Here is a 12,990-nt window from a genome sequence, read left to right on the forward strand (position 1 = left end):
GGTTAAAGCACATTGGATTAGCCTCATCACGCAACACATTGTGTGCCTTATTTTACACACAAAGCTGTCTAAACACTAAACCAGATAGGTAGCTGTGAGTGGCCGGGAAGACAGACAGTCCTGAAGTCATCAGCCACTGCACGTTCTTCAGGGATCTTCAGGGATCTCCTTTTATTTTGTTTTTTGTTTGTTTCTCCTTTGTAAGGAAGGAGATAAGTACCTAAGTGCAGAAGATTTGTGCCCGAGACCCTGAACCGCAGGTGGCCTGTGCCGCCAGCCCGGAGCTCAGCAGATCATTACTTAGGACAGATGGGATTCAGGCTTTTGCCTTCTACTTGCCCATGCCTCCTTTCTAACTTGCTGACTCCTTTCTTGGATCCTGCGTTTGCGCTGTGACCTCTGGGTGCTTGCTGCAGCCTGAGAGCCTTGTGAACAAAAGGAGATACCTGTCTTGAGAGGCCACAGCCCAACCACTAATTGCCTACGTCTCTACTAAGCCACATCGACAATAACTGTTCAGAAGGGCGTGGATCATAACATTTCTGACACAGAACTAAAAGGTCCCTTTTCTAGGCCACTTTAATTTAACGGGAACTTGTGGATTGGGGTTCAAAATTAGGAATGCTAATCAGTTTTACCTAACTTGTTAAGCCTCTTTTGCTCAAAATATTTACGTTCGGATTATATTCCAATATTATCTCTCGGAAGTTGTAGAGCACTTCTTTCTCTTCAGTGCCATTTAGTTAGCTTATGTCCTAAAAATACTTCACTCCTGCTGACTAACTAAATTCACGGTGCAACATGAGATACAGAATCGCCCTGTGCGACGCTAGGGCGCCTTGGGCAGCGGTCCTCAGAAAAAGGACAAACAGAGGGTGCCTAAGCTTATCAGGGATGAACGGAAGAGGAAAAGGCATCTAATGAGACCCACTTGACGATCCAAGCGCCATCTTCAAACACAAACTTTCTTCCACAACTGAGTGGCTAAGACTGACTTCCCTTTCTGTTAAAACTACAAAACAAAAAACCAAACGAGGCAATAAAAGAGACGGAGACTGTACTTGGCTTCAATAAGGGCTAACAGCAGAGTGGTCAGAGACCTGATGAGGAACGCAGGAGACTGGGCTAGGATTCATCTCAAGAGCTCAAGAACACCACCTTGCTGCTCGCTCTCTGCCTCTACAGAGGCTAAACTAGCTGCCCAATGGCTCAGGCAACCTCCATTTTCAACAGAATCCGAGTCCAGCAGTTTGTAAGCGTGCCAGATCCTGAGACATCGCCTGTATGGATCCTTCCCCTGGCCTACAGGCCCATGCTGGCCGCTCCCGTGGTTAGGACCGGAGCTCAAGCGCTCTGGAAGGTGCGCACACACAGGCCACTGGAAAGCTTTGCTCAGCACTACCAGACGATGCCTAGTTGAATTCAGCGGCAGAAAGACAAACAGGGGAGAGGCTACGGTTCTGCGCGCAAAGGGAGCGGAGGACAAAACAAAAGAGATCGGGGGCAATTCCAGAAGCAGCGACAGGCCATCTGGCAGACAAGCACCGCTACCTCTAGATCGGGGTCCCGCAGACCAGCCCGCCACCCACACTGCTCCATGAGCGCTATGCCAACGGCTCTTCCGATCTCCTGCAAGGGGGAAGAACAGTCACGGGCAGCACAAAGAACAGAATTGACAAAACTACAGATCACAGCCTTCACGGCACAGTCCTGGGAAAAGAAAGAGTCTCTCTCTATCCCTAGGACAACAACTCATACAAAGACCAGAAGACGTACAGCAGGGCACAGCGAGCGAGCGAGCGAGCGGCACAGCAGACACACCGCGGGACAAAATGACTATCGCTCAACCGGCGCGCGGGAGGCGAAAGTTCAAGCCCCGCCCAAGGTACAACAAAAGTTGTCATCGTTTCAGAATTGTATACCACACGCACAAAATATTTCCGATGGCTGTAAGCTAGATTACCTAAGAGAAAACCTGCGAGCGCACAACTACAACTCACAGTTTTAATGCTTTTATGGCATCTAGAAAGCTCTGTCTACCTTCAGAGTATGAGAGTTCAAAGACACAGCACAAATTTAAGCTAACATTCATGGCGGCAGGCTCACGTGCCCCACCTTCCCAAGGTACTAGCTTTAGCAGGGAAGCAAAAATCTAGTTAAACTACTGTTATCTTCAAGTAAGAGAAATCTACACAAACTGCAGCTACACGGGGTTTGGTGTTTTGGGTTTTTTTTTTTTTTATTTTCCTCACAGTAGAAAGACACTATAGAGGAGAAGAGTGCTGGACGGAAAGGGCCCCTGGAGGTCTCTACGCCACCACTCTCTCCCAAGCACCAAGAGCCACCCCCCAGGACACATCCCAGGCCTGCACCACCCTCCTGGGGAACAAGTTCTCCCCAGTGCCCAACCAGAGCCCACCCAAGCTGCAAGTTCTGGCTTTTGCCCCTTCTTCTACGCTGTCTGCCGCAACTGAGAGGAGGCTGGCTCCACTGTCCTTGCAATGGCCCTTTAAGTAGCTGTAAACTACTGTCAGATCACTCCTCTGACTCCACGTGCCCAGCTACCTCAACCTCTTACCTTTGCCTATCCTCAGTGAAGGGCACTGATTTGAAAACTATTCAGGGTAACAGCGCCCAGAAATTAACAGCAGCCCTTCAAACTTGTTTGAGGGGAATGCAGCTTCAGGCCTTTTTTTTGAGAAAAGACACAAAAAGCTTACATCGGTTTGTTATTCTAAAACATGCAACACACAACTGAAGCGACAAATAAACTACCCATCGCCCTTCACCTTTGCTAAATTCTTTTCAAACAGACATACTTTAGCATACCTGTGAAGGAAGTAGTTTGGCAATCGCTCCACCACAACGACAACAAACTCTCAAACTCAAGCTAAGCTGCTCATTCGCAACAGGCTTCTCTCCACTGCTTTTGGAAGGCTCTCCCAAGGAAGTCTTGCTTTCAGTCCGGCAGTCCGGATCACTCTTTCCCTCTGGTACCGCACACCTCTCTCCAGCTGCCGCTTGGCATTCCTCAGGCGCAGTCTCTCGCACTTGTTCTGTTTTCCGCCTTTTAGTTGCAATATTTGTCTCTCCTTCTCATCTTCTCTTGAGAGGCAATGGGTTTTCTTGAGAGACATCGGCTTTTTTCTTCCCCTCACACCCAAGAAGGTTTCTCCAAATAGAGGTAACATCCAGCCAGTACTTTGGCTCCTCAGTGACAAAGGCTTTTAATCTCATGCAGCATTCTCCCTGGAAGAAAAAGCAGTTTCAGGCCAAGTAGTTCGGTCTCAGCACTCTGTTCTCCTACGTACGGACTGAGAACAGCTGTTAACAGAGACTGTGCTCAGATTGCATCAATGCGCAAATCCAGGAACCACAGCGCCAGCAGACACCACAGGCACAGCTGAGCTCTCAACACCCACACGCCCCACCAGCAAAGACCCAGGCAGCCCTCTGATTACAAGCTCTGCAGAACCAAGATTAAATCCTGCGAGGGCTGAATTCTGCAGAACAATTCAGCAGCTCTAGACAACCAGACCACCTCCGAGAGCCATTCCCAGGGACGGAGGACCCGCCTACCATGCCATCCTCCCCAGAAAGCAGGACTAAGAGATGTGGGACGCTTTCCAGGATTGAAAGACAGACGCAAACATTAATTCAGCTCACAATAAAAGCCACGAGTTTATTCTTTTAGAAGGGAAATCTCTCCTTGCTAGTCATCAACCTGCCTTCAATCCTGCAAAGTTTCCAACGCACGCCCAAACTTACGCCCATGGGTAGTCCACTTGACTTGGCTACGACAAGAGAGGCACGAGGAATAGACACGCCAGTTCCCTTAAAAACCTTGAAGCTGGTCAAGGTGGGGGGCGGAAGGGGGAAGGTATTTCTAGTTCTCATTTAGAATCATGGTGAAATTTGAGCCTCAAAGCCTGAAGGCTATTTGTGGTCTCCCAAATAAAATCCCACCGGCACACAGATATCAACCCATCTGACTTGAAATTCTTACTCCAGCACTGACAGAGAACGGGACCTCAGTAGCTGAGATTTACAAGAAATCTGTGCACTGAACGTGTGAAGTGACGCAAGATGGACGTCTGGATCCACTTTGCCTAGAAGAAAATGACTCATCGTTAAAATGCACACAACGGATCCAGAACTGGACTGCGGTTCCAGGATGGGGTGGGGCTTGGGTTTGGGTTTTTTTTTTGGAGGGTGGGGGGAAGGGGGTCGTGGGGCTGGCGTTACACATACACATCTATGTACAGTGCCAGCAGAACACAAGCGGGTAAGCTACCTTCAGCACAACAGAAAGAACTGAAAACATATCTGGGTGAAGGCTACTTCAGAACCGATTGCTGTCAATTACAACTATGGCTGACAGTAACTAAATAAATCAAACATTACCTTTATAAAGAGGACTTGAACTGGGGCTTCACGTTTCTGAGCACCCACCCTGTGAGCAAAGCGGAGGGGACGACCCGAGGGAAGGAGTCAGCGCCGTACCTTTCTCTCTAGAAACTGCAAGCGGGGGGTGTTTCTTAAGCAGCACAAACAGTTGCTCTCCAGACTGCACTTTCCTCAGCTCGCCCGGCTCCGCCTCCGTGCTGAAGAGGACCTCTCCCGAGGCGCAGCCCACCTCCGGGGAAAACCAGAAACCAAGCCAAACCGGGAAGGGGTTTTGCCTGAGCACTGGCAGCAGCCCAGCAGCCCCTCGCACCCGCTCGCCCCTTCGCAGGGAGGAGGGCGGCGCAGACCTCCGCTCAGCCCGGGTGGCGAGGGGACACAGCCTGACCCAGCGGCAGGTGTCCCTGCCCACGGCAGGGGCGGCACCAGACGCTCCTTAGAGGTCCCTTCCGACCAAGACTAAGACCAAGACCAGACCCCGGGGGCCCCACGCAGCTGGCGGCACGGCCCACGCCGCGGCCGCCCGGCTCTGGGGCGCGAAGCGAACGAGCCCGCGTCCCCCGCCGATCCGATCCGATCCGATCCGATCCGATCCGGACCGGACCGGACCGCCCCGACTGGGCACCGGCGCCGGTTCCCCCCTCACCTCCGTAGGTCCGAGCTGCGCCCGCACCCCCCGCACGAGGAAGGGATCCAGCCCGCCGTGCACAAGTACCGCCCGCCCCCCGCCGCCATCTTGGCCCGCCCCGCCGCCATCTTGGCCCGCCCCGCCGCCATCTTGGCCCGCCCCGCCGCCCTCAGGTGCTGCCGGCGTCGGGACCGGGGAATTCGTTAAAAGCGCCCACTCTGTGGCGCCGAAGCGGTGTCTGCATCCACACGGGTTGCGAGGAAAGACTGTACCCACCCACACCCCCCCCCCCCACGCCCCGTGAGTGATTCAGCACCCACGGCCCAGGGGGAAGCGCCAGGAGGGCAGCTGGGAGCCAGCACCTTCCCGCCCGCCCCACACACACAGAGGTGACCTTCTCTGCTGCAGGGCCGGTGGCCCCGCAGCCACCCCCGGCTCTGCAGCGCTGGGGCTGCTTAGTCTGAGGAAGGTGAAGGGCAAGGATGGTGACAGTCTGCAGGCAAGGAAGAGGCTGGCAGGAACGTGTTCTCCACCTCCCGTGGGGAAGGTGGAAGTCACGGCCGTGGAGCGCAGCCGTGGAGGTTCAGGTGGAAAAGCCTTCCAGAAAGCCCAAACCCCTCCTCCAGCATGAGCACAAGGAGCATCCTGGTGTGGGGCTGCCCAGAGCCCAGGCTTGCCGCTTGAGAAACAAAGACCGGGACCGGAAGCTGCGCCCGGGATCATAGCTACTCCTTTATCATGCCGATACGTTGTTCCTCCTCAGAGTTAGTATGTTAAACACTTTCCATTTTATATCTATGTAAATAAGAAGGTGGAAACACCTCCTCCCCTCACCCAAATGTCAGAACAGAGCATGGCACCAGGAAGCAAGACAAATGAGGGCCAGCTCGACCCCTAAACGGGATTTGCTGAGCACCAGAGAAGCTGTGATCGGCCGATGAGCGGCTGAAAATACAGCTGGTAGAGTAACACAGGAGGGCTGGCAGGGCAGAGAGGTTTGCTCTGGGGAGAGAGGGCTGTCCGCCTCCCTGCACCGTAACGGCTGACCCCCAAGGGGAACAGAACATGGCGTTGGACAAGATTTCCCGTCTTCGTGATGCAGAAAGACCTGAAAATAACATTAGTAACAATAATGGTAACAAAAAGCACATGCTTTGTAGCTTTGAAATTCAGGTCTCCTCTGCAGGCTGTGGTGGACCATGGAGAAGACTTGCGTCGGCCCAGATTTGGCCAGGAGGTGGCCTGGAGGAATGTCAAGCCTGCTCCTTTCCCATCACTGGAGGTCTCCTGGGTGCAGAGGAGCAGGTGGCACTGGGACCGGCACCCCGAGGCCACAGCGGCCTGCGGCAAGGGCAAGGCTGCCTTTGGAGGCAAAGCACCTTTCAGAGGCTAAGCACCTCTGGAAGTAAAGCACATTTGGAGGCAAAGCAGCCGCAGAGGCCGTGGCATTTGCTGGGTGGGGGGGGGCCCTGCCGGGATCAGGCAGACTGGTCCTGAGTCCTGGCTCGGCAGTGGAGACACTGTGACCAAGACAGTTCTTGTCCTGCATCCTCCCTTGCTTTGCTTCCTGCAGCCTGGCACATCCTTGACGCCCGTTAAGCGACTGCAGGCCCGAGCACGCCTCGGCCCTCAGCTCAGCTCGTGCTTTGAGGTGTTTCTGGAATAAGAAATGATCATAATAGTTGCAAGGGCTTTAAGGAGAAACAGGGGGGCACCCAAGTCAAATTAGGTTGTTAAGAGACTTTGAATAACCCCTTCTGCCAGTTAAACTGGTGTCACTGTTAAGCTCTGCTCACTGAGTGACCGGCTCTCTGTCCCCTGCTGCATGTCCCAAGGTGACAGGATGCAAACCAAGAGAGCAAAATTGCTACACCAACCCCAGTCCTCACAGTAGCCCATCTTCATCCATCGCCCAGCAGGCAGCTCAAAGAAGGGAGCCCGTTGTGCTGAGAGGGTCTGGCCCCACCCAAGACTCTATTGACATGGGCCCAGCTCCTTGGCCCATACGTGGTCAAGTATGCTGCGGGCGGGAAGCCAACGCCTTAGCGCAGCCGGCCTGCGCGTGCCTCCCAGCCAGCAATCAATCAATCAATCGCCATCCATCTGTCCTCCCTTGAAACATGGTGGAGCTTCACCTGCTGCTTGGGCTCTTCCTCCCCATCCTGCACTGCCCTGCTGCCCCCAGATATTCATAGGGTATCTCTCCTGCCCTTTCCAGAGTGCAGGTAGCATGGCAGCGCTGGGAGGAGGTCGGTTCCATATTTGTATAAAACCCAGGGGAGCAGCTGAGCCCCTCGACCACCACACCAAGGGGTGCTGCCCGACGAGGTACAACTTTGTGCCAAACTTTGAATCTAAAGCCCCTACCGATGTTTCCTCCTCTCTACAGTCAATTGTCTATGCTCTTCCTTTGAACTATTCCTTAAAAAAAAAAAAATTCCACATATCCCCAAGATTTCTTCTGTGCTAGGTAGCGTACGATGATGATGGCAGGGAGGGGGCTGCTTTTTTTTTCCCCTCTCCATGCCGTTTTTTATTGTCCCTTCATTCCAATGGGGGACTTGTGGATGTGGGGGATGGCACCTCCACCGGCGATGGTGGCTTTGATCAGGGAATCCAACTCTTCATTGCTGCGGATTGCCAGCTGCAAGTGACGAGGAGCGATCCGCTTGACTTTGAGATCCTCTGACGTGTTGCCTGCCAGCTCCAGCACTTGGGCGGTGAGGTCCTCAAGGATGGCAGCGCTGTAGACGGCAGCGGTGGCACCCACTTGCCCGTAGGCTGGCGGTGCGAGTGTTCAAGTGTCTGTGGATCCTGCCCACAGGGAAGTGCAGCCCAGCTCTCTGTGAGCGCGACACTGCCTTTGCCTTGGCCTTCCCACTGTGCTTTCCTGCTTTGCCACCAGCCATGGTGCCACCGCCACGTCCCGAGCTCCGGTCCCGAGTCCACGCGGGAGCCGCCACAGGAGCCGCCAGGCAATAAGCGTCTGGAGCGAGCACGAGGCTGCTGGCTGTGTGGCGAGGTCGGTGACTCCAGTTAGCAAGCAGCTAAACTGGTGTTTTTTGCAGTACTGCTGCCTACAGAAATTGTCCTCCTGCTCCCAGGCAGCGCGTCCCTCCCCTGTGCTGGTGTCTTTCTGGTGCCAGCACAGCTGCCCAGCGAACGTGACCAGGGAAATCAAGGAGAATCAGAGCTAGCGCTCTTTTGTGTGTGCTGGCTGAATTGGCGTGAAGCTCAATCAGTTTCCCTGGCTGGTCCACTGCGCAAATGTACAAGTGCTTTGCACTGGCTCAAGGGTAGCCGGAGATGTGCATGGGAACAAACGGCCAGAGAAAGGTGGGGTACTTCTTTAGGCAGCACTAACCTACAGCATCTGTGAAACTACAGTGTTAATTGAGTGACACGGAGACTCGTTCCCCCCTCGGGTATGACACGTGTGCTCCAGAAGGCGTGCTAGCGCTTTCCATTTGTTGTCCAGAGAGTCAGTTTGATTTAGAGGTAAACCCCATATTCCGCAGGCAGCTTCCAGCACATGGTTCGTGCCTGTCTCATGCAGTGCTCTTCTCAACCGTACAAGTGCGCTGCAGCATTTCATGGGTCTTGAGCGTATGCGGGGACCGTAAGCACAAATGTACATTGTTGGGAGTGTTGAAACGTGTTACGATGATAAGTATAGGCGTGGGTACACTTTGAATATTAATGTTGTTTTAAAGTCTTAATGTGTCGGAACCTGATAGTGATTCAAGCCCTTTGGAACATTACGTACAATAGTACTGTGCTTTAACTTAGTGTTTATTTAATTGCTTTGTTGTAAATTCCCTTTCCAGTCACAAGTTCAGTAAAGCCTGTTAGGAGCGTTAAACGCGTGTGAGAGTTTTATTGTGGCAAAGCTGTAAAAAATACCCCATCTCAGCTGAGCCACCCGCTCTGCCGCACCCACGCTGCATTTGCAGGTGCAAGTGACCTAATCTTCAACCCGATGCAATCTTCCAGAAGCTTGTAACGTCTCGTTTCTGCACTGCCGGGGGAGCGTCCGTCTTCCTGGCATGTAAGAGAAGTCCGGAAGGGCTTGCTTAACCCGGCCGAGAGTCGTGCAGTCTCGGTGTGCCCACGGAGATGCCACTGTGCCCACCAAACCACGCTTTCCCCGTGTCCAAACCTTGAGATCTGTGCATAGATCAGAGGAGGGCAACACCAGCCAACAGATGAAAGAGTGGGGTTTGTCTGGCTCCACCCGACCTTTCAACACCACCTCTGGCCATTTAAACCTCACTGGCCTCCTCTTTTCCCCTCCAGCAAAGCAAGTGCACTGTTTCCCTGTGCAACCTAGAGCAGAAGAGGTCTAGTGAAGCCAGACGATGCCCTGCACTGCTCTGCAGCTTCTGGGAAGAAGGGAGTTCTTAGCAAGCCACAAGGGAGGAGGATTAATTGGCCAGCGTGCGGGGAGCATTGGCAACGCTCAAGAGGGTGATAGGCACCGATGCTTACAGGGGCGACTCAGAGACCTTTGGCATCCCTGTGATGCCCGGGTTCTGAATTGCTTGTGTTTGCAACAGAGATTCAGGAGGGTTCGTTAAGCGTTACAATTAAGGAAGAGAACTGACAAGCTGACGTAACAGAGTCCCCAGGAGTCCACAAAGACGGCCGTGACAGCATCTTGCTCCTTGGAACACCTTACAGAAAATGCCTTATTCCTACTTGGGAGTCTGTCTGTTCAAGGCCAAGAGAGCAATATTTTATACACAGTGTTACCAACTGTAATACAGTTTTGGATTTCTCTTGAAATACTTGGACACAGACACATCCCTTCTGAAACAAGTCCAATCGGACACTTTTTAGTGGGGCCAGGGAGGAATTTGATGAAAATTAAGCACTTAGAATCATAGAATCGTTTAGGTTGGGAAAGACCTTTAAGATCATCCAGTCCAACCATTAACTTACACTACCAAGTCCACACTAAACCAATCAAGGGTAGACTAGACTAAACCATGTCCCAAAGTGCCACATCTACCCGTTTTTTGAACGCTTCCAGTGATGGTGACTCCACCACCTCTCTGGGCAGCCTGTTCCAATGCTTGACTACCCTCTCCGTGAATAAATTTCTCCTAATATCCAACCTAAACCTCCCCTGGCGCAGCTTGAGCCCATTTCCTCTCGTCCTATCGCTAACTACGTGGGAGAAGAGACCAACACCCACCTCACTACAACCTCCTTTCAGGTAGCTGTAGAGAGCGATAAGGTCTCCCCTCAGCCTCCTCTTCTCTAGGCTAAACAATCCCAGTTCCCTCAGCCGCTCCTCATAAGGCCTGTGCTCCAGACCCTTCACCAGCTTTGTTGCCCTTCTCTGAATGCGCTCCAGCACCTCAGTGTCTTTCCTGTATTGAGGGGCCCAAAACTGGACACAGTGTTCCAGGCGCGGCCTCACCAGCGCCGAGTACAGGGGGACAATCACCTCCCTGCTCCTGCTGGCCACACTATTCCTGATACAAGCCAGGATGCTCTTGGCCTTCTTGGGCACCTGGGCACACTGCTGGCTCATGTTCAGCCGGCTGTCGACCAACACCCCCAGGTCCTTTTCAGCCAGGCAGCTTTCCAGCCACTCTTCCCCGAGCCTGTAGCGTTGCATGGGGTTGTTGTAACCCAAGTGCAGGACCCGGCACTTGGCCTTGTTAAACCTCATACAGCTGGCCTCGGCCCATCGGTCCAGCCTGTCCAGGTCCCTCTGCAGGGCCATCCTACCCTCCAGCAGATCGACACTCCCACCCAACTTGGTGCCACCTGCAAACTTACTGAGGCTGCACTCAATCCCCTCATCCAGATCATCGATAAAGATATTAAACAAGGCTGGCCCCAAAACAGAGCCCTGGGGAACACCGCTCGTGACCGGCCGCCAACTGGACTTAACTCCATTCACCACTACTCTCTGGGCTCGGCCGCCCAGCCAGTTTTTTTACCCAGCCAAGACTACACCCGTCTAAGCCATGAGCTGCCAGCTTCCCAAGGAGAATATTATGGGAGACTGTGTCAAAGGCTTTGCTAAAGTCCAGGTAAATGACATCCACAGCCTTTCCATCATCTACCAGGCGGCTCACCAGATCATAAAAGGAGATCAGCTTGGTCAAGCAGGACCTGCCTTTCATGAACCCATGCTGACTGGGCCTGATCCCCTGGTTGACCGGCACTTGCCTGTTGAGTTCACTCAAGATGAACCTCTCCATAATCTTTCCCGGCACCGAGGTCAGGCGGACAGGCCTGTAGTTCCCCAGGTCCTCCTTCCGGCCCTTCTTGTAGGTGGGTGTCACGTTGGCAAGCCTCCAGTCCTCAGGGACCTCCCCTGTTAACCAGGACTGCTGACAGATGATGGAAAGTGGCTTGGTGAGCTCCTCTGCCAGCTCCCTCAGTACTCTCGGGTGGATCCCACCTGGCCCCATAGACTTGTGAGCGTCCAGGTGGCATAGCAGGTCGTTAACTGCTTCCTCCTGGACTATGAGGGCTCCATTCTGGTCCCCGTCCCTATCTTCTAGCTCAGGGGCCTGAGTACCCTGGGGATGACTGGTCTGGCTGTTAAACACAGAGGCAAAGGCGGCGTTAAGTACCTCAGCCCTTTCCTTGTCCTCGGTGACAATGTTCCCCCCCACATCCAGCAAAGGCTGGAGATCCTCCTTGGCTCTCCTTTTATTGCTGATGTACTTATAAAAGCATTTCTTATGATCTTTTACAACACTGGCCAGATTAACTTCTTGCTGGGCTTTTGCTTTTCTAACTTGAGCTGAAGCCTTTCACTAGTAAAGATGCTAGGCTGCAATCCTCAGAACAGCGTCAACCAAGTAAGGTGACACTTGGAACAACGGAGATTCCGGGAAAACCTCACTGCTATCCCCACGTCACAGGTCTCTCTCTTACTAAGTATGGTGGAGCATGAACCTGACGACTGGCAGACAAAATACCTTTGACCATCCTGGGAATGTCCACTACACAAATTTTGCGCTCCAGAAATAGGGTGCCATATGCACACACCAGATTATTGTTAGTAGCTAATTTGGACGAGACAAGCCCCTGCTTCAGAAAGCATACGTCAAGAAAGACATGTAGACTTTAGGCGGGCAGAGGGCCATTCAGTGTTGTGATGAGGTAGGAGCCTAAGTGCTACCTATTGAGAGCCTGATGGTGTGCATGTGAATACGCTCCACCTCTGTCTTTCCATGTGTACTGCTCATTTTAGACTTTTATATTTCATCCTGCTGCTTTGCCTCCGGTCCCTTGCGTTGCCCGGTTGTTCCAGAATGATGTTGTGACTCTCCCGTTAGCAACGATTTCTGACTGGGCAGTGAGCCCTTACACCTCACTGGTTCAGCTGCCCAAGTCAGAACGGTGCTTGTGCTTGTGCTAGTCAAGGGAGAGAGAGGCGAGATCCTCCAGACAGCGACTGAGAGTAGCGGGGTAACGAGGAAGCCGAAATTGGGTTGTCGTTCTGACTCATCCTCCAGAGGAGCCTCTTGCTCTCCGTTTAAGACAGGAAGAGCCTTAGCAAGTGGAAGCTAGGCGACGTATTCCCTTTGGTGTCTGTCAACAACTTTCAGTAATGCATAAAACACCCCTCCATTACAAAACCAGTCCCACACAGAAGACCAAAGCAACACTTAGGGGGTCAAAAAATGTGGGGGAGACAAGCGGAACAGGACCTGTGTTAGTTCACGCTCTGGCTCTGTCCCCCGTAAAGAAGTGGGAAGGGAGGATGAGAACCTTGCCCCATACAACAGAGTAGTCTGGAGAATAAAACTTCCTGCACACAAGCGCTTGGGTAACAAGGTATTGAATTGCTGTGATAAACCTCTGGTAAAGTTCAGGTGGAGCCGGGGCATGGGGACGGGAGCTAAATTTGTGTATTAAAGACATGGGAGGAGGAGTGAAGCAGCATACACCTTCACACCCAACTTTCCTATTGGCCGAGGGGACCG

General features: G+C 52.9%; 1 pseudogene; it reads right to left on the reverse strand.

Annotated features, from left to right (window-relative positions):
• Positions 1 to 7,565: 7,565 nt before the first annotated feature.
• On the reverse strand, positions 7,566 to 7,941 carry LOC142593231 (histone H2A.V pseudogene; annotated as a pseudogene).
• Positions 7,942 to 12,990: the final 5,049 nt, after the last annotated feature.

This window comes from Pelecanus crispus, chromosome 3 (assembly GCF_030463565.1).
Source record: "Pelecanus crispus isolate bPelCri1 chromosome 3, bPelCri1.pri, whole genome shotgun sequence".
In the NCBI taxonomy this organism is placed as follows: domain Eukaryota; kingdom Metazoa; phylum Chordata; class Aves; order Pelecaniformes; family Pelecanidae; genus Pelecanus; species Pelecanus crispus.